Source organism: Pseudophryne corroboree, chromosome 3, assembly GCF_028390025.1.
Source record: "Pseudophryne corroboree isolate aPseCor3 chromosome 3, aPseCor3.hap2, whole genome shotgun sequence".
NCBI lineage: Eukaryota > Metazoa > Chordata > Amphibia > Anura > Myobatrachidae > Pseudophryne > Pseudophryne corroboree.
In genome coordinates, this window is record NC_086446.1 from 138,333,732 (window position 1) to 138,351,675 (window position 17,944).

At 39.5% G+C, this 17,944-nt stretch overlaps 4 non-coding genes across 4 annotated transcripts; all 4 read left to right on the forward strand.

The window, feature by feature from the left end:
- Positions 1-13,409: 13,409 nt before the first annotated feature.
- TRNAS-ACU (transfer RNA serine (anticodon ACU)) lies at positions 13,410-13,483 on the forward strand. The gene has a single exon. It is a non-coding gene; the product is annotated as a tRNA-Ser (tRNA).
- Positions 13,484-14,574: 1,091 nt separating this feature from the next.
- On the forward strand, positions 14,575-14,648 carry TRNAS-ACU (transfer RNA serine (anticodon ACU)). Its single transcript has one exon. It is a non-coding gene; the product is annotated as a tRNA-Ser (tRNA).
- A 1,095-nt stretch (positions 14,649-15,743) lies between these two features.
- On the forward strand, positions 15,744-15,817 carry TRNAS-ACU (transfer RNA serine (anticodon ACU)). Its single transcript has one exon. It is a non-coding gene; the product is annotated as a tRNA-Ser (tRNA).
- A 1,091-nt stretch (positions 15,818-16,908) lies between these two features.
- Positions 16,909-16,982, forward strand: TRNAS-ACU (transfer RNA serine (anticodon ACU)). Its single transcript has one exon. It is a non-coding gene; the product is annotated as a tRNA-Ser (tRNA).
- The last annotated feature ends 962 nt before the right edge of the window (positions 16,983-17,944 follow it).

Genomic DNA, 17,944 nt, shown 5'->3' on the forward strand with positions numbered 1-17,944 from the left:
TTGTACCATTGGATTTTTCTCCCAAACGAAGGACACTAGAATGAAAATTTTAAAGCCTCCTGTTAGTGCTATATATACTAGAGATGAGCGCCTGAAATTTTTCGTGTTTTGTGTTTTGGTTTTGGGTTCGGTTCCGCGGCCGTGTTTTGGGTTCGACCGCGTTTTGGCAAAACCTCACCGAATTTTTTTTGTCGGATTCGGGTGTGTTTTGGATTCGGGTGTTTTTTTCAAAAAACCCTAAAAAACAGCTTAAATCATAGAATTTGGGGGTCATTTTGATCCCATATTATTATTAACCTCAAAAACCATAATTTCCACTCATTTTCAGTCTATTCTGAATACCTCACACCTCACAATATTATTTTTAGTCCTAAAATTTGCACCGAGGTCGCTGGATGACTAAGCTAAGCGACCCTAGTGGCCGACACAAACACCTGGCCCTTCTAGGAGTGGCACTGCAGTGTCACGCAGGATGGCCCTTCCAAAAAACACTCCCCAAACAGCACATGACGCAAAGAAAAAAAGAGGTGCAATGAGGTAGCTGTGTGACTAAGCTCAGCGACCCAAGTGCCCGACACAAACACCTGGCCCTTCTAGGAGTGGCACTGCAGTGTCACGCAGGATGTCCCTTCCAAAAAACCCTCCCCAAACAGCACATGACGCAAAGAAAAAAAGAGGCGCAATGAGGTAGCTGTGTGAGTAAGATTAGCGACCCTAGTGGCCGACACAAACACCGGGCCCATCTAGGAGTGGCACTGCAGTGTCACGCAGGATGTCCCTTCCAAAAAACCCTCCCCAAACAGCACATGACGCAAAGAAAAATAAAAGAAAAAAGAGGTGCAAGATGGAATTGTCCTTGGGCCCTCCCACCCACCCTTATGTTGTATAAATAGGACATGCACACTTTAACCAACCCATCATTTCAGTGACAGGGTCTGCCACACGACTGTGACTGATATGACGGGTTGGTTTGGACCCCCACCAAAAAAGAAGCAATTAATCTCTCCTTGCACAAACTGGCTCTACAGAGGCAAGATGTCCACCTCATCATCATCCTCCGATATATCACCGTGTACATCCCCCTCCTCACAGATTATCAATTCGTCCCCACTGGAATCCACCATCTCAGCTCCCTGTGTACTTTGTGGAGGCAATTGCTGCTGGTCAATGTCTCCGCGGAGGAATTGATTATAATTCATTTTAATGAACATCATCTTCTCCACATTTTCTGGATGTAACCTCGTACGCCGATTGCTGACAAGGTGAGCGGCGGCACTAAACACTCTTTCGGAGTACACACTTGTGGGAGGGCAACTTAGGTAGAATAAAGCCAGTTTGTGCAAGGGCCTCCAAATTGCCTCTTTTTCCTGCCAGTATAAGTACGGACTGTGTGACGTGCCTACTTGGATGCGGTCACTCATATAATCCTCCACCATTCTTTCAATGTTGAGAGAATCATATGCAGTGACAGTAGACGACATGTCCGTAATCGTTGTCAGGTCCTTCAGTCCGGACCAGATGTCAGCATCAGCAGTCGCTCCAGACTGCCCTGCATCACCGCCAGCGGGTGGGCTCGGAATTCTGAGCCTTTTCCTCGCACCCCCAGTTGCGGGAGAATGTGAAGGAGGAGATGTTGACAGGTCGCGTTCCGCTTGACTTGACAATTTTGTCACCAGCAGGTCTTTGCACCCCAGCAGACTTGTGTCTGCCGGAAAGAGAGATCCAAGGTAGGTTTTAAATCTAGGATCGAGCACGGTGGCCAAAATGTAGTGCTCTGATTTCAACAGATTGACCACCCGTGAATCCTTGTTAAGCGAATTAAGGGCTGCATCCACAAGTCCCACATGCCTAGCGGAATCGCTCCCTTTTAGCTCCTTCTTCAATGCCTCCAGCTTCTTCTGCAAAAGCCTGATGAGGGGAATGACCTGACTCAGGCTGGCAGTGTCTGAACTGACTTCACGTGTGGCAAGTTCAAAGGGCATCAGAACCTTGCACAACGTTGAAATCATTCTCCACTGCACTTGAGACAGGTGCATTCCACCTCCTATATCGTGCTCAATTGTATAGGCTTGAATGGCCTTTTGCTGCTCCTCCAACCTCTGAAGCATATAGAGGGTTGAATTCCACCTCGTTACCACTTCTTGCTTCAGATGATGGCAGGGCAGGTTCAGTAGTTTTTGGTGGTGCTCCAGTCTTCTGTACGTGGTGCCTGTACGCCGAAAGTGTCCCGCAATTCTTCTGGCCACCGACAGCATCTCTTGCACGCCCCTGTCGTTTTTTAAAAAATTCTGCACCACCAAATTCAAGGTATGTGCAAAACATGGGACGTGCTGGAATTTGCCCATATTTAATGCACACACAATATTGCTGGCGTTGTCCGATGCCACAAATCCACAGGAGAGTCCAATTGGGGTAAGCCATTCTGCGATGATCTTCCTCAGTTGCCGTAAGAGGTTTTCAGCTGTGTGCGTATTCTGGAAAGCGGTGATACAAAGCGTAGCCTGCCTAGGAAAGAGTTGGCATTTGCGAGATGCTGCTACTGGTGCCGCCGCTGCTGTTCTTGCGGCGGGAGTCCATACACCTACCCAGTGGGCTGTCACAGTCATATAGTCCTGACCCTGCCCTGCTCCACTTGTCCACATGTCCGTGGTTAAGTGGACATTGGGTACAACTGCATTTTTTAGGACACTGGTGAGTCTTTTTCTGACGTCCGTGTACATTCTCGGTATCGCCTGCCTACAGAAGTGGAACCTAGATGGTATTTGGTAACGGGGGCACACTGCCTCAATAAATTGTCTAGTTCCCTGTGAACTAACGGCGGATACCGGACGCACGTCTAACACCAACATAGTTGTCAAGGACTCAGTTATCCGCTTTGCAACAGGATGACTGCTGTGATATTTCATCTTCCTCGCAAAGGACTGTTGGACAGTCAATTGCTTACTGGAAGTAGTACAAGTGGGCTTACGACTTCCCCTCTGGGATGACCATCGACTCCCAGCAGCAACAACAGCAGCGCCAGCAGCAGTAGGCGTTACACGCAAGGATGCATCGGAGGAATCCCAGGCAGGAGAGGACTCGTCAGAATTGCCAGTGACATGGCCTGCAGGACTATTGGCATTCCTGGGGAAGGAGGAAATTGACACTGAGGGAGTTGGTGGGGTGGTTTGTGTGAGCTTGGTTACAAGAGGAAGGGATTTACTGGTCAGTGGACTGCTTCCGCTGTCGGCCCAAGTTTTTGAACTTGTCACTGACTTATTATGAATGCGCTGCAGGTGACGTATAAGGGAGGATGTTCCGAGGTGGTTAACGTCCTTACCCCTACTTATTACAGCTTGACAAAGGGAACACACGGCTTGACACCTGTTGTCCGCATTTCTGGTGAAATACTTCCACACCGAAGAGCTGATTTTTTTGGTATTTTCACCAGGCATGTCAACGGCCCTATTCCTCCCACGGACAACAGGTGTCTCCCCGGGTGCCTGACTTAAACAAACCACCTCACCATCAGAATCCTCCTGGTCAATTTCCTCCCCAGCGCCAGCAACACCCATATCCTCCTCATCCTGGTGTACTTCAACACTGACATCTTCAATCTGACTATCAGGAACTGGACTGCGGGTGCTCCTTCCAGCACTTGCAGGGGGCGTGCAAATGGTGGAAGGCGCATGCTCTTCACGTCCAGTGTTGGGAAGGTCAGGCATCGCAACCGACACAATTGGACTCTCCTTGTGGATTTGGGATTTCGAAGAACGCACAGTTCTTTGCGGTGCTACTGCTTTTGCCAGCTTGAGTCTTTTCATTTTTCTAGCGAGAGGCTGAGTGCCTCCATCCTCATGTGAAGCTGAACCACTAGCCATGAACATAGGCCAGGGCCTCAGCCGTTCCTTGCCACTCCGTGTGGTAAATGGCATATTGGCAAGTTTACGCTTCTCCTCCGACAATTTTATTTTAGGTTTTGGAGTCCTTTTTTTACTGATATTTGGTGTTTTGGATTTGACATGCTCTGTACTATGACATTGGGCATCGGCCTTGGCAGACGACGTTGCTGGCATTTCATCGTCTCGGCCATGACTAGTGGCAGCAGCTTCAGCACGAGGTGGAAGTGGATCTTGATCTTTCCCTAATTTTGGAACCTCAACATTTTTGTTCTCCATATTTTAATAGGCACAACTAAAAGGCACCTCAGGTAAACAATGGAGATGGATGGATACTAGTATACAATTATGGATGGACTGCCGAGTGCCGACACAGAGGTAGCTACAGCCGTGGACTACCGTACTGTACTGTGTCTGCTGCTAATATAGACTGGTTGATAAAGAGATGTAGTAGTAGTATGTATGTATAAAGAAGAAAGAAAAAAAAACCACGGGTAGGTGGTATACAATTATGGACGGACTGCCGAGTGCGAACACAGAGGTAGCTACAGCCGTGGACTACCGTACTGTACTGTGTCTGCTGCTAATATAGACTGGTTGATAAAGAGATGTAGTAGTAGTATGTATGTATAAAGAAGAAAGAAAAAAAAACCACGGGTAGGTGGTATACAATTATGGACGGACTGCCCAGTGCCGACACAGAGGTAGCTACAGCCGTGGACTACCGTACTGTACTGTGTCTGCTGCTAATATAGACTGGTTGATAAAGAGATGTAGTAGTAGTATGTATGTATAAAGAAGAAAGAAAAAAAAACCACGGGTAGGTGGTATACAATTATGGACGGACTGCCGAGTGCCGACACAGAGGTAGCTACAGCCGTGGACTACCGTACTGTACTGTGTCTGCTGCTAATATAGACTGGTTGATAAAGAGATGTAGTAGTAGTATGTATGTATAAAGAAGAAAGAAAAAAAAAACACGGGTAGGTGGTATACAATTATGGACGGACTGCCCAGTGCTGACACAGAGGTAGCTACAGCCGTGGACTACCGTACTGTACTGTGTCTGCTGCTAATATAGACTGGTTGATAAAGAGATGTAGTAGTAGTATGTATGTATAAAGAAGAAAGAAAAAAAAAACCACGGGTAGGTGGTATACAATTATGGACGGACTGCCGAGTGCCGACACAGAGGTAGCTACAGCCGTGGACTACCGTACTGTACTGTGTCTGCTGCTAATATAGACTGGTTGATAAAGAGATGTAGTAGTAGTATGTATGTATAAAGAAGAAAGAAAAAAAAAACCACGGGTAGGTGGTATACAATTATGGACGGACTGCCCAGTGCCGACACAGAGGTAGCTACAGCCGTGGACTACCGTACTGTACTGTGTCTGCTGCTAATATAGACTGGTTGATAAAGAGATGTAGTAGTAGTATGTATGTATAAAGAAGAAAGAAAAAAAAACCACGGGTAGGTGGTATACAATTATGGACGGACTGCCCAGGGCCGACACAGAGGTAGCTACAGCCGTGGACTACCGTACTGTACTGTGTCTGCTGCTAATATAGACTGGTTGATAAAGAGATGTAGTAGTAGTAGTATGTATGTATAATATAAAGAAGAAAGAAAAAAAAAACACGGGTAGGTGGTATACAATTATGGACGGACTGCCCAGTGCCGACACTGAGGTAGCTACAGCCGTGGACTACCGTACTGTACTGTGTCTGCTGCTAATATAAACTGGTTGATAAAGAGATGTAGTAGTAGTATGTATGTATAAAGAAGAAAGAAAAAAAAACCACGGGTAGGTGGTATACAATTATGGACGGACTGCCCAGTGCCGACACAGAGGTAGCTACAGCCGTGGACTACCGTACTGTACTGTGTCTGCTGCTAATATAGACTGGTTGATAAAGAGATGTAGTAGTAGTATGTATGTATAAAGAAGAAAGAAAAAAAAACCACGGGTAGGTGGTATACAATTATGGACGGACTGCCGAGTGCCGACACAGAGGTAGCTACAGCCGTGAACTACCGTACTGTGTCTGCTGCGACTGGATGATAAATAATTATATAAAAAATATATATATATCACTACTGCAGCCGGACAGGTATATATTATATAATGACGGACCTGCTGGACACTGTCTGTCAGCAGAATGAGTTTTTTATAGAATAAAAAAAAAAAACACCACACAAGTGAAGTCACACGACGAGTGTTTAACTTTTTCAGGCAATCACAATATAGTATACTATACTACTAACTATACTGGTGGTCAGTGTGGTCAGGTGGTCACTGGTCAGTCACACTGGCAGTGGCACTCCTGCAGCAAAAGTGTGCACTGTTTAATTTTAATAATAATATGTACTCCTGGCTCCTGCTATAACCTATAACTGGCACTGCAGTGCTCCCCAGTCTCCCCCACAATTATAAGATGTGTGAGCTGAGCACAGTCAGATACGAGTGTTTAACTTTTTCAGGCAATCACAATATAGTATACTATACTACTAACTATACTGGTGGTCAGTGTGGTCAGGTCACTGGTCAGTCACACTGGCAGTGGCACTCCTGCAGCAAAAGTGTGCACTGTTTAATTTTAATAATAATATGTACTCCTGGCTCCTGCTATAACCTATAACTGGCACTGCAGTGCTCCCCAGTCTCCCCCACAATTATAAGATGTGTGAGCTGAGCACAGTCAGATATATACATAGATGATGCAGCACACTGGGCTGAGCAGTGCACACAGATATGGTATGTGACTGAGTCACTGTGTATCGTTTTTTTCAGGCAGAGAACGGATATATTAAATAAAACTGCACTGTCTGGTGGTCACTGTGGTCAGTCACTAGTAAACTCTGCACTCTCTACAGTTCTACAGTACTCCTAAGCTCCAGTTAATCAGGTCAATCTCTCTCTCTCTTCTAATCTAAATGGAGAGGACGCCAGCCACGTCCTCTCCCTATCAATCTCAATGCACGTGTGAAAATGGCGGCGACGCGCGGCTCCTTATATAGAATCCGAGTCTCGCGAGAATCCGACAGCGTCATGATGACGTTCGGGCGCGCTCGGGTTAACCGAGCAAGGCGGGAAGATCCGAGTCGCTCGGACCCGTGAAAAAAAACATGAAGTTCGTGCGGGTTCGGATTCAGAGAAACCGAACCCGCTCATCTCTAATATCTACACGGTATAGCCCTGAATTTTCCAATGCGTAGCTCTTTGCAAAAGAGAGATATTGGCAAGGAAAAGCTGTCTTGTACCTTTGCATTTTTCTCGCAAACGAAGGACACTAGAAAGAAAATTTTAAAGCCTCCTGTTAGGCCATCATTTACACGGCATAGCCCTGAATTTTCCAATGCGCAGCTCTTTGCAAAAGAGAGATATTGGCAAGGAAAAGCTGTCTTGTACCTTTGCATTTTTCTCCCAAACGAAGGACACTAGAAAGAAAATTTTAAAGCCTCCTGTTAGGCCATCATCTACATTGCTGTACTCTGCTGCACATGTAAGTGCAAGAGATCCTGAAGCACTCACTCATCATGGGAAAGTACCAATGTGTTTCTTCGTTGGTTGATGGAAGAAACATTTTACAAAAACTCTCCAGATTATTGACTTTTTAAAGTTTTTCTAGGAAACGTTTTAGATGAATGCTTATTAGCCTTTGTCAGTATGGACTTTTGCAAAGTGTCTCTGTGGCGCAATCAGTTAGTGTGCACGGCTATTAACCAAAAGGTTGGTGGTTCAATCCCACCCAGGGACGTAATTGACCTTGTTATCAGATTTTGGTGATCTTTAAGTAGACAAGTCAAAATTTCAAACGCCCTGTTCTGGTGTAGGGTACCTGGCCTTCTCTGATGTAATCAGAGTAAGATTTGATTCAGCGATTTTATAAAAACAGCTAGGAAGCACAATTTAGCAGTGGGTTGCAGAGAAAAAGAAATATGCTGCCAAAAAAAATCCAATTGAGTGATTAAACAGCTCTTAATTTTCTGGCTTTATTTTTATGCTAACAAATTTGTTCTCTGAAAAGTGTCCACAAAGCCAAGTCTCTGATTAACACCTTTGTAAGGATGGTTTTTCACCTATTATAAAATTAAACTTGCTTCATTGGAAAGGCAGCAAGATGCATCCTCATTTCAATGTCTACTGAAATAATACAGGTTGACACGAGGAAACATTAACGCCACTGCATCCTTGCTGCTTTCTCATGTGGAAGTCTGTTTAATGTGAAAACAAGGTGATATCTAATTAGCACACAGGTAAGGAATTAAGAAAATCTTTATTTAAGGGTGAAAATGTTTCTCACAAAATCGTTGCCCCAATGCATCATTGAAATTCAAGCTGGAAAGATGATTTTAATATATCACTTGTACATTTTGTATTGCTCTTCTGGTGACAATGTAGTTTGTTTTTGTCAATTACCATTTTAATAATAGGGTAAAGAAAATTAAGTGGATTTTTAAAAGAAAACAATACTTTCAATATACTATTAAAACAAATTAAAATGGTAAAAGTTATTGTACTTTAATGAAAAATAAAAGAGCAAAAATATCAATCCCAGTTTTGGATTACTTTAATTAACAAAAAAAATGCATATAGCAGAGGATAGTTTTAATCTGCCTACCTCTGGGTTATGGGCCCAGCATGCTTCCATTGCAGTACTCTGCTGCACATGTAAGTGCAAGAGATCCTGAAGCACTCACTCATCATGGGAAAGTACCAATGTGTTTCTTCGTTGGTGGATGGAAGAAACATCTTACAAAAACTCTCCAGATTATTGACTTTTTAAAGTTTTTCTAGGAAACGTTTTAGATGAATGCTTATTAGCCTTTGTCAGTATGTACTTTTGCAAAGTGTCTCTGTGGCGCAATCAGTTAGTGTGTACGGCTATAAACCAAAAGGTTGGTGGTTCAATCCCACCCAGGGACGTAATTGACCTTGTTATCAGATTTTGGTGATCTTTAAGTAGACAAGTCAAAATTTCAAACCCCCTCTTATGGTGTAGGGCACCTGGCCTTCTCTGATGTAATCAGAGTTAGATTTGATTCAGTGATTTTATAAAAACAGCTAGGAAGCACAATTTAGCAGTGAGTTGCAGAGAAAAAGAAATATGCTGGCAAAAAAATCCAATTGAGTGATTAAACAGCTCTTAATTTTCTGGCTTTATTTTTATGCTAACAAATTTGTTCTCTGAAAAGTGTCGACAAAGCCAAGTCTCTGATTAACACCTTTGTAGGGATGGTTTTTCACCTATTACTAAATTAAACTTGCTTCATTGGAAAGGCAGCAAGATGCATCCTCATTTCAATGTCTACTGAAATAATACGGGTTGATACCAGGAAACATTAATGCCACTGCATCCTTGCTGATTTCTCATGTGGAAGTCTGTTTAATGTGAAAACAAGGTGATATCTAATTAGCACACAGGTAAGGAATTAAGAAAATCTTTATTTAAGGGTGAAGATGTTTCTCACAAAATCGTTGCCCCAATGCATCATTGAAATTCAAGCTGGAAAGATGATTTTAATATATCACTTGTACATTTTGTATTGCTCTTCTGGTGACAATGTAGTTTGTTTTTGTCAATTACCATTTTAATAATAGGGTAAAGAAAATTAAGTGGCTTTTTAAAAGAAAACAATACTTTCAATATACTATTAAAACAAATTAAAATGGTAAAAGTTATTGTACTTTAATGAAAAATAAAAGAGCAAAAATATCAATCCCAGTTTTGGATTACTTTAATTAACAAAAAAAATGCATATAGCAGAGGATAGTTTTAATCTGCCTACCTCTGGGTTATGGGCCCAGCATGCTTCCATTGCAGTACTCTGCTGCACATGTAAGTGCAAGAGATCCTGAAGCACTCACTCATCATGGGAAAGTACCAATGTGTTTCTTCGTTGGTGGATGGAAGAAACATCTTACAAAAACTCTCCAGATTACTGACTTTTTAAAGTTTTTCTAGGAAACGTTTTAGATGAATGCTTATTAGCCTTTGTCAGTATCCACTTTTGCAAAGTGTCTCTGTGGTGCAATCAGTTAGTGTGTTTGGCTACTAACCAAAAGGTTGGTGGTTCAATCCCACCCAGGGATGTAAGTGACCTTGTGATCAGGTTTTGGTGATCTTTAAGTGGACAAGTCAAAATTTCAAACCCCCTGTTATGATGTAGGGTACCTGGCCTTCTCTGATGTAATCAGAGTAAGATTTGATTCAGTGATTTTATAAAAACAGCTAGGAAGCACAATTTAGCAGTGGGTTGCAGAGAAAAAGAAATATGCTGCCAAAAAAAATCCAATTGAGTGATTAAACAGCTCTTAATTTTCTGGCTTTATTTTTATGCTAACAAATTTGTTCTCTGAAAAGTGTCCACAAAGCCAAGTCTCTGATTAACACCTTTGTAAGGATGGTTTTTCACCTATTATAAAATTAAACTTGCTTCATTGGAAAGGCAGCAAGATGCATCCTCATTTCAATGTCTACTGAAATAATACAGGTTGACACCAGGAAACATTAACGCCACTGCATCCTTGCTGCTTTCTCATGTGGAAGTCTGTTTAATGTGAAAACAAGGTGATATCTAATTAGCACACAGGTAAGGAATTAAGAAAATCTTTATTTAAGGGTGAAAATGTTTCTCACAAAATCGTTGCCCCAATGCATCATTGAAATTCAAGATGGAAAGATGATTTTAATATATCACTTGTACATTTTGTATTGCTCTTCTGGTGACAATGTAGTTTGTTTTTGTCAATTACCATTTTAATAATAGGGTAAAGAAAATTAAGTGGATTTTTAAAAGAAAACAATACTTTCAATATACTATTAAAACAAATTAAAATGGTAAAAGTTATTGTACTTTAATGAAAAATAAAAGAGCAAAAATATCAATCCCAGTTTTGGATTACTTTAATTAACAAAAAAAATGCATATAGCAGAGGATAGTTTTAATCTGCCTACCTCTGGGTTATGGGCCCAGCATGCTTCCATTGCAGTACTCTGCTGCACATGTAAGTGCAAGAGATCCTGAAGCACTCACTCATCATGGGAAAGTACCAATGTGTTTCTTCGTTGGTGGATGGAAGAAACATCTTACAAAAACTCTCCAGATTATTGACTTTTTAAAGTTTTTCTAGGAAACGTTTTAGATGAATGCTTATTAGCCTTTGTCAGTATGTACTTTTGCAAAGTGTCTCTGTGGCGCAATCAGTTAGTGTGTACGGCTATAAACCAAAAGGTTGGTGGTTCAATCCCACCCAGGGACGTAATTGACCTTGTTATCAGATTTTGGTGATCTTTAAGTAGACAAGTCAAAATTTCAAACCCCCTCTTATGGTGTAGGGCACCTGGCCTTCAATGATGTAATCAGAGTTAGATTTGATTCAGTGATTTTATAAAAACAGCTAGGAAGCACAATTTAGCAGTGAGTTGCAGAGAAAAAGAAATATGCTGGCAAAAAAATCCAATTGAGTGATTAAACAGCTCTTAATTTTCTGGCTTTATTTTTATGCTAACAAATTTGTTCTCTGAAAAGTGTCGACAAAGCCAAGTCTCTGATTAACACCTTTGTAGGGATGGTTTTTCACCTATTACTAAATTAAACTTGCTTCATTGGAAAGGCAGCAAGATGCATCCTCATTTCAATGTCTACTGAAATAATACGGGTTGATACCAGGAAACATTAATGCCACTGCATCCTTGCTGATTTCTCATGTGGAAGTCTGTTTAATGTGAAAACAAGGTGATATCTAATTAGCACACAGGTAAGGAATTAAGAAAATCTTTATTTAAGGGTGAAGATGTTTCTCACAAAATCGTTGCCCCAATGCATCATTGAAATTCAAGCTGGAAAGATGATTTTAATATATCACTTGTACATTTTGTATTGCTCTTCTGGTGACAATGTAGTTTGTTTTTGTCAATTACCATTTTAATAATAGGGTAAAGAAAATTAAGTGGCTTTTTAAAAGAAAACAATACTTTCAATATACTATTAAAACAAATTAAAATGGTAAAAGTTATTGTACTTTAATGAAAAATAAAAGAGCAAAAATATCAATCCCAGTTTTGGATTACTTTAATTAACAAAAAAAATGCATATAGCAGAGGATAGTTTTAATCTGCCTACCTCTGGGTTATGGGCCCAGCATGCTTCCATTGCAGTACTCTGCTGCACATGTAAGTGCAAGAGATCCTGAAGCACTCACTCATCATGGGAAAGTACCAATGTGTTTCTTCGTTGGTGGATGGAAGAAACATCTTACAAAAACTCTCCAGATTACTGACTTTTTAAAGTTTTTCTAGGAAACGTTTTAGATGAATGCTTATTAGCCTTTGTCAGTATCCACTTTTGCAAAGTGTCTCTGTGGTGCAATCAGTTAGTGTGTTTGGCTACTAACCAAAAGGTTGGTGGTTCAATCCCACCCAGGGATGTAAGTGACCTTGTGATCAGGTTTTGGTGATCTTTAAGTGGACAAGTCAAAATTTCAAACCCCCTGTTATGATGTAGGGTACCTGGCCTTCTCTGATGTAATCAGAGTTAGATTTGATTAAGTGATTTTATAAAAAACAGCTAGGAAGCACAATTTAGCAGTGGGTTGCAGAGAAAAAAAATATGCTGGCAGAAAAATCCAATTGAGTGATTAAACAGCTCTTCATTTTCTGGCTTTATTTTTATGCTAACAAATTTGTTCTCTGAAAAGTGTCCACAAAGCCAAGTCTCTGATGAACACCTATGTAAGGATGGTTTTTCACCTATTACTAAATTAAACTTGCTTCATTGGAAAGGCAGCAAGATGCATCCTCATTTCAATGTCTACTGAAATAATACAGGTTGACACCAGGAAACATTAACGCCACTGCATCCTTGCTGCTTTCTCATGTAGAAGTCTGTTTAATGTGAAAACAAGGTGATATCTAATTAGCACACAGGTAAGGAATTAAGAAAATCTTTATTTAAGGGTGAAGATGTTTCTCACAAAATCGTTGCCCCAATGCATCATTGAAATTCAAGCTGGAAAGATGATTTTAATATATCACTTGTACATTTTGTATTGCTCTTCTGGTGACAATGTAGTTTGTTTTTGTCAATTACCATTTTAATAATAGGGTAAAGAAAATTAAGTGGATTTTTGAAAGAAAACAATACTGTCAATATACTATTAAAACAAATTAAAATGGTAAAAGTTATTGTACTTTAAGTAAACATAAAATAGCTAACATATCAATCCCAGTTTTGGATTACTTTAATTAACAAAAAAAATGCATATAGCAGAGGATAGTTTCAATCTGCCTACCTCTGGGTAATGGGCCCAGCATGCTTCCATTGCAGTACTCTGCTGCACATGTAAGTGCAAGAGATCCTGAAGCACTCACTCATCATGGGAAAGTACCAATGTGTTTCTTCGTTGGTTGATTTAAGAAAATTCTTACAAAAACTCTCCAGATTATTGACTTTTTAAAGTTTTTCTAGGAAACGTTCTAGATGAATGCTTATGAGCCTTTGTCAGGATGTACCTTTTGCAAAGTGTCTCTGTGGCGCAATCGGTTAGTGTGTCTGGCTACTAACCAAATGGTTGGTGGTTCAATCCCACCCAGGGACATAATTGACCTTGTGATCAGGTTTTGGTGATCTTTAAGTAGACAAGTCAAAATTTCAAACCCCATTTTATGGTGTAGGGTACCTGGCCTTCTCTGATGTAATCAGAGTTAGATTTGATTCAGTGATTTTATAAAAAACAGCTAGGAAGCACAATTTAGCAATGGGTTGCAGAGAAAAAAAATATGCTGGCAGAAAAATCCAATTGAGTGATTAAACAGCTCTTCATTTTCTGCCTTTATTTTTATGCTAACAAATTTGTTCTCTAAAAGTGTCCACAAAGCCAAGTCTCTGATTAACACCTTTGTAGGGATGGTTTTTCACCTATAACTAAATTAAACTTGCTTCATTGGAAAGGCAGCAAGATGCATCCTCATTTCAATGTCTACTGAAATAATACAGGTTGACACCAGGAAACATAAAACGCCACTGCATCCTTGCTGCTTTCTCATGTAGAAGTCTGTTTAATGTGAAAACAAGGTGATATCTAATTAGCACACAGGTAAGGAATTAAGAAAATCTTTATTTAAGGGTGAAGATGTTTCTCACAAAATCGTTGTTCCAATGCATCATTGAAATTCAAGCTGGAAAGATGATTTTAATATATCACTTGTACATTTTGTATTGCTCTTCTGGTGACAATGTAGTTTGTTTTTGTCAATTACCCTTTTAATAATAGGGTAAAGAAAATTAAGTGGATTTTTTAAAGAAAACTATACTGTCAATACACTATTAAAACAAATTAAAATGGTAAAAGTTATTGTACTTTAAGTAAAAATAAAAGAGCTAAAATATCAATCCCAGTGTTGGATTACTTTAATAAAAAAAAATGCATATAGCAGAGGATAGTTTTAATCTGCCTACCTCTGGGTTATGGGCCCAGCATGCTTCCATTGCAGTACTCTGCTGCACATGTAAGTGCAAGAGATCCTGAAGCACTCACTCATCATGGGAAAGTACCAATGTGTTTCTTCATTGGTTGATGGAAGAAACATCTTACAAAAACTCTCCAGATTATTGACTTTTTAAAGTTTTTCTAGGAAACGTTCTAGATGAATGCTTATTAGCCTTTGTCAGTACCCACTTTTGCAAAGTGTCTCTGTGGTGCAATCAGTTAGTGTGTTTGGCTACTAACCAAAAGGTTGGTGGTTCAATCCCACCCAGGGACATAATTGACCTTGTTATCAGATTTTGGTGATCTTTAAGTAGACAAGTCAAAATTTCAAACCCCCTCTTATGGTGTAGAGTACCTGGCCTTCTCTGATGTAATCAGAGTTAGATTTGATTCAGTGATTTTATAAAAACAGCTAGGAAGCACAATTTAGCAGTGAGTTGCAGAGAAAAAGAAATATGCTGGCAAAAAAATCCAATTGAGTGATTAAACAGCTCTTAATTTTCTGGCTTTATTTTTATGCTAACAAATTTGTTCTCTGAAAAGTGTCGACAAAGCCAAGTCTCTGATTAACACCTTTGTAGGGATGGTTTTTCACCTATTACTAAATTAAACTTGCTTCATTGGAAAGGCAGCAAGATGCATCCTCATTTCAATGTCTACTGAAATAATACGGGTTGATACCAGGAAACATTAATGCCACTGCATCCTTGCTGATTTCTCATGTGGAAGTCTGTTTAATGTGAAAACAAGGTGATATCTAATTAGCACACAGGTAAGGAATTAAGAAAATCTTTATTTAAGGGTGAAGATGTTTCTCACAAAATCGTTGCCCCAATGCATCATTGAAATTCAAGCTGGAAAGATGATTTTAATATATCACTTGTACATTTTGTACTGCTCTTCTGGTGACAATGTAGTTTGTTTTTGTCAATTACCATTTTAATAATAGGGTAAAGAAAATTAAGTGGCTTTTTAAAAGAAAACAATACTTTCAATATACTATTAAAACAAATTAAAATGGTAAAAGTTATTGTACTTTAATGAAAAATAAAAGAGCAAAAATATCAATCCCAGTTTTGGATTACTTTAATTAACAAAAAAAATGCATATAGCAGAGGATAGTTTTAATCTGCCTACCTCTGGGTTATGGGCCCAGCATGCTTCCATTGCAGTACTCTGCTGCACATGTAAGTGCAAGAGATCCTGAAGCACTCACTCATCATGGGAAAGTACCAATGTGTTTCTTCGTTGGTTGATTTAAGAAAATTCTTACAAAAACTCTCCAGATTATTGACTTTTTAAAGTTTTTCTAGGAAACGTTCTAGATGAATGCTTATTAGCCTTTGTCAGTATGTAATTTTTGCAAAGTGTCTCTGTGGCGCAATCGGTTAGTGTGTCTGGCTACTAACCAAAAGGTTGGTGGTTCAATCCCACCCAGGGACATAATTGACCTTGTGATCAGGTTTTGGTGATCTTTAAGTAGACAAGTCAAAATTTCAAACCCCATTTTATGGTGTAGGGTACCTGGCCTTCTCTGATGTAATCAGAGTTAGATTTGATTCAGTGATTTTATAAAAAACAGCTAGGAAGCACAATTTAGCAATGGATTGCAGAGAAAAAAAATATGCTGGCAGAAAAATCCAATTGAGTGATTAAACAGCTCTTCATTTTCTGGCTTTATTTTTATGCTAACAAATTTGTTCTCTAAAAGTGTCCACAAAGCCAAGTCTCTGATTAACACCTTTGTAGGGATGGTTTTTCACCTATAACTAAATTAAACTTGCTTCATTGGAAAGGCAGCAAGATGCATCCTCATTTCAATGTCTACTGAAATAATACAGGTTGACACCAGGAAACATTAACGCCACTGCATCCTTGCTGCTTTCTCATGTAGAAGTCTGTTTAATGTGAAAACAAGGTGATATCTAATTAGCACACAGGTAAGGAATTAAGAAAATCTTTATTTAAGGGTGAAGATGTTTCTCACAAAATCGTTGCCCCAATGCATCATTGAAATTCAAGCTGGAAAGATGATTTTAATATATCACTTGTACATTTTGTATTGCTCTTCTGGTGACAATGTAGTTTGTTTTTGTCAATTACCCTTTTAATAATAGGGTAAAGAAAATTAAGTGGATTTTTTTAAGAAAACTATAATGTCAATACACTATTAAAACAAATTAAAATGGTAAAAGTTATTGTACTTTAAGTAAAAATAAAAGAGCTAAAATATCAATCCCAGTTTTGGATTACTTTAATTAAAAAAAAATGCATATAGCAGAGGATAGTTTTAATCTGCCTACCTCTGGGTTATGGGCCCAGCATGCTTCCATTGCAGTACTCTGCTGCACATGTAAGTGCAAGAGATCCTGAAGCACTCACTCATCATGGGAAAGTACCAATGTGTTTCTTCATTGGTTGATGGAAGAAACATCTTACAAAAACTCTCCAGATTATTGACTTTTTAAAGTTTTTCTAGGAAACGTTCTAGATGAATGCTTATTAGCCTTTGTCAGTACCCACTTTTGCAAAGTGTCTCTGTGGTGCAATCAGTTAGTGTGTTTGGCTACTAACCAAAAGGTTGGTGGTTCAATCCCACCCAGGGACATAATTGACCTTGTTATCAGATTTTGGTGATCTTTAAGTAGACAAGTCAAAATTTCAAACCCCCTCTTATGGTGTAGAGTACCTGGCCTTCTCTGATGTAATCAGAGTTAGATTTGATTCAGTGATTTTATAAAAACAGCTAGGAAGCACAATTTAGCAGTGAGTTGCAGAGAAAAAGAAATATGCTGGCAAAAAAATCCAATTGAGTGATTAAACAGCTCTTAATTTTCTGGCTTTATTTTTATGCTAACAAATTTGTTCTCTGAAAAGTGTCGACAAAGCCAAGTCTCTGATTAACACCTTTGTAGGGATGGTTTTTCACCTATTACTAAATTAAACTTGCTTCATTGGAAAGGCAGCAAGATGCATCCTCATTTCAATGTCTACTGAAATAATACGGGTTGATACCAGGAAACATTAATGCCACTGCATCCTTGCTGATTTCTCATGTGGAAGTCTGTTTAATGTGAAAACAAGGTGATATCTAATTAGCACACAGGTAAGGAATTAAGAAAATCTTTATTTAAGGGTGAAGATGTTTCTCACAAAATCGTTGCCCCAATGCATCATTGAAATTCAAGCTGGAAAGATGATTTTAATATATCACTTGTACATTTTGTACTGCTCTTCTGGTGACAATGTAGTTTGTTTTTGTCAATTACCATTTTAATAATAGGGTAAAGAAAATTAAGTGGCTTTTTAAAAGAAAACAATACTTTCAATATACTATTAAAACAAATTAAAATGGTAAAAGTTATTGTACTTTAATGAAAAATAAAAGAGCAAAAATATCAATCCCAGTTTTGGATTACTTTAATTAACAAAAAAAATGCATATAGCAGAGGATAGTTTTAATCTGCCTACCTCTGGGTTATGGGCCCAGCATGCTTCCATTGCAGTACTCTGCTGCACATGTAAGTGCAAGAGATCCTGAAGCACTCACTCATCATGGGAAAGTACCAA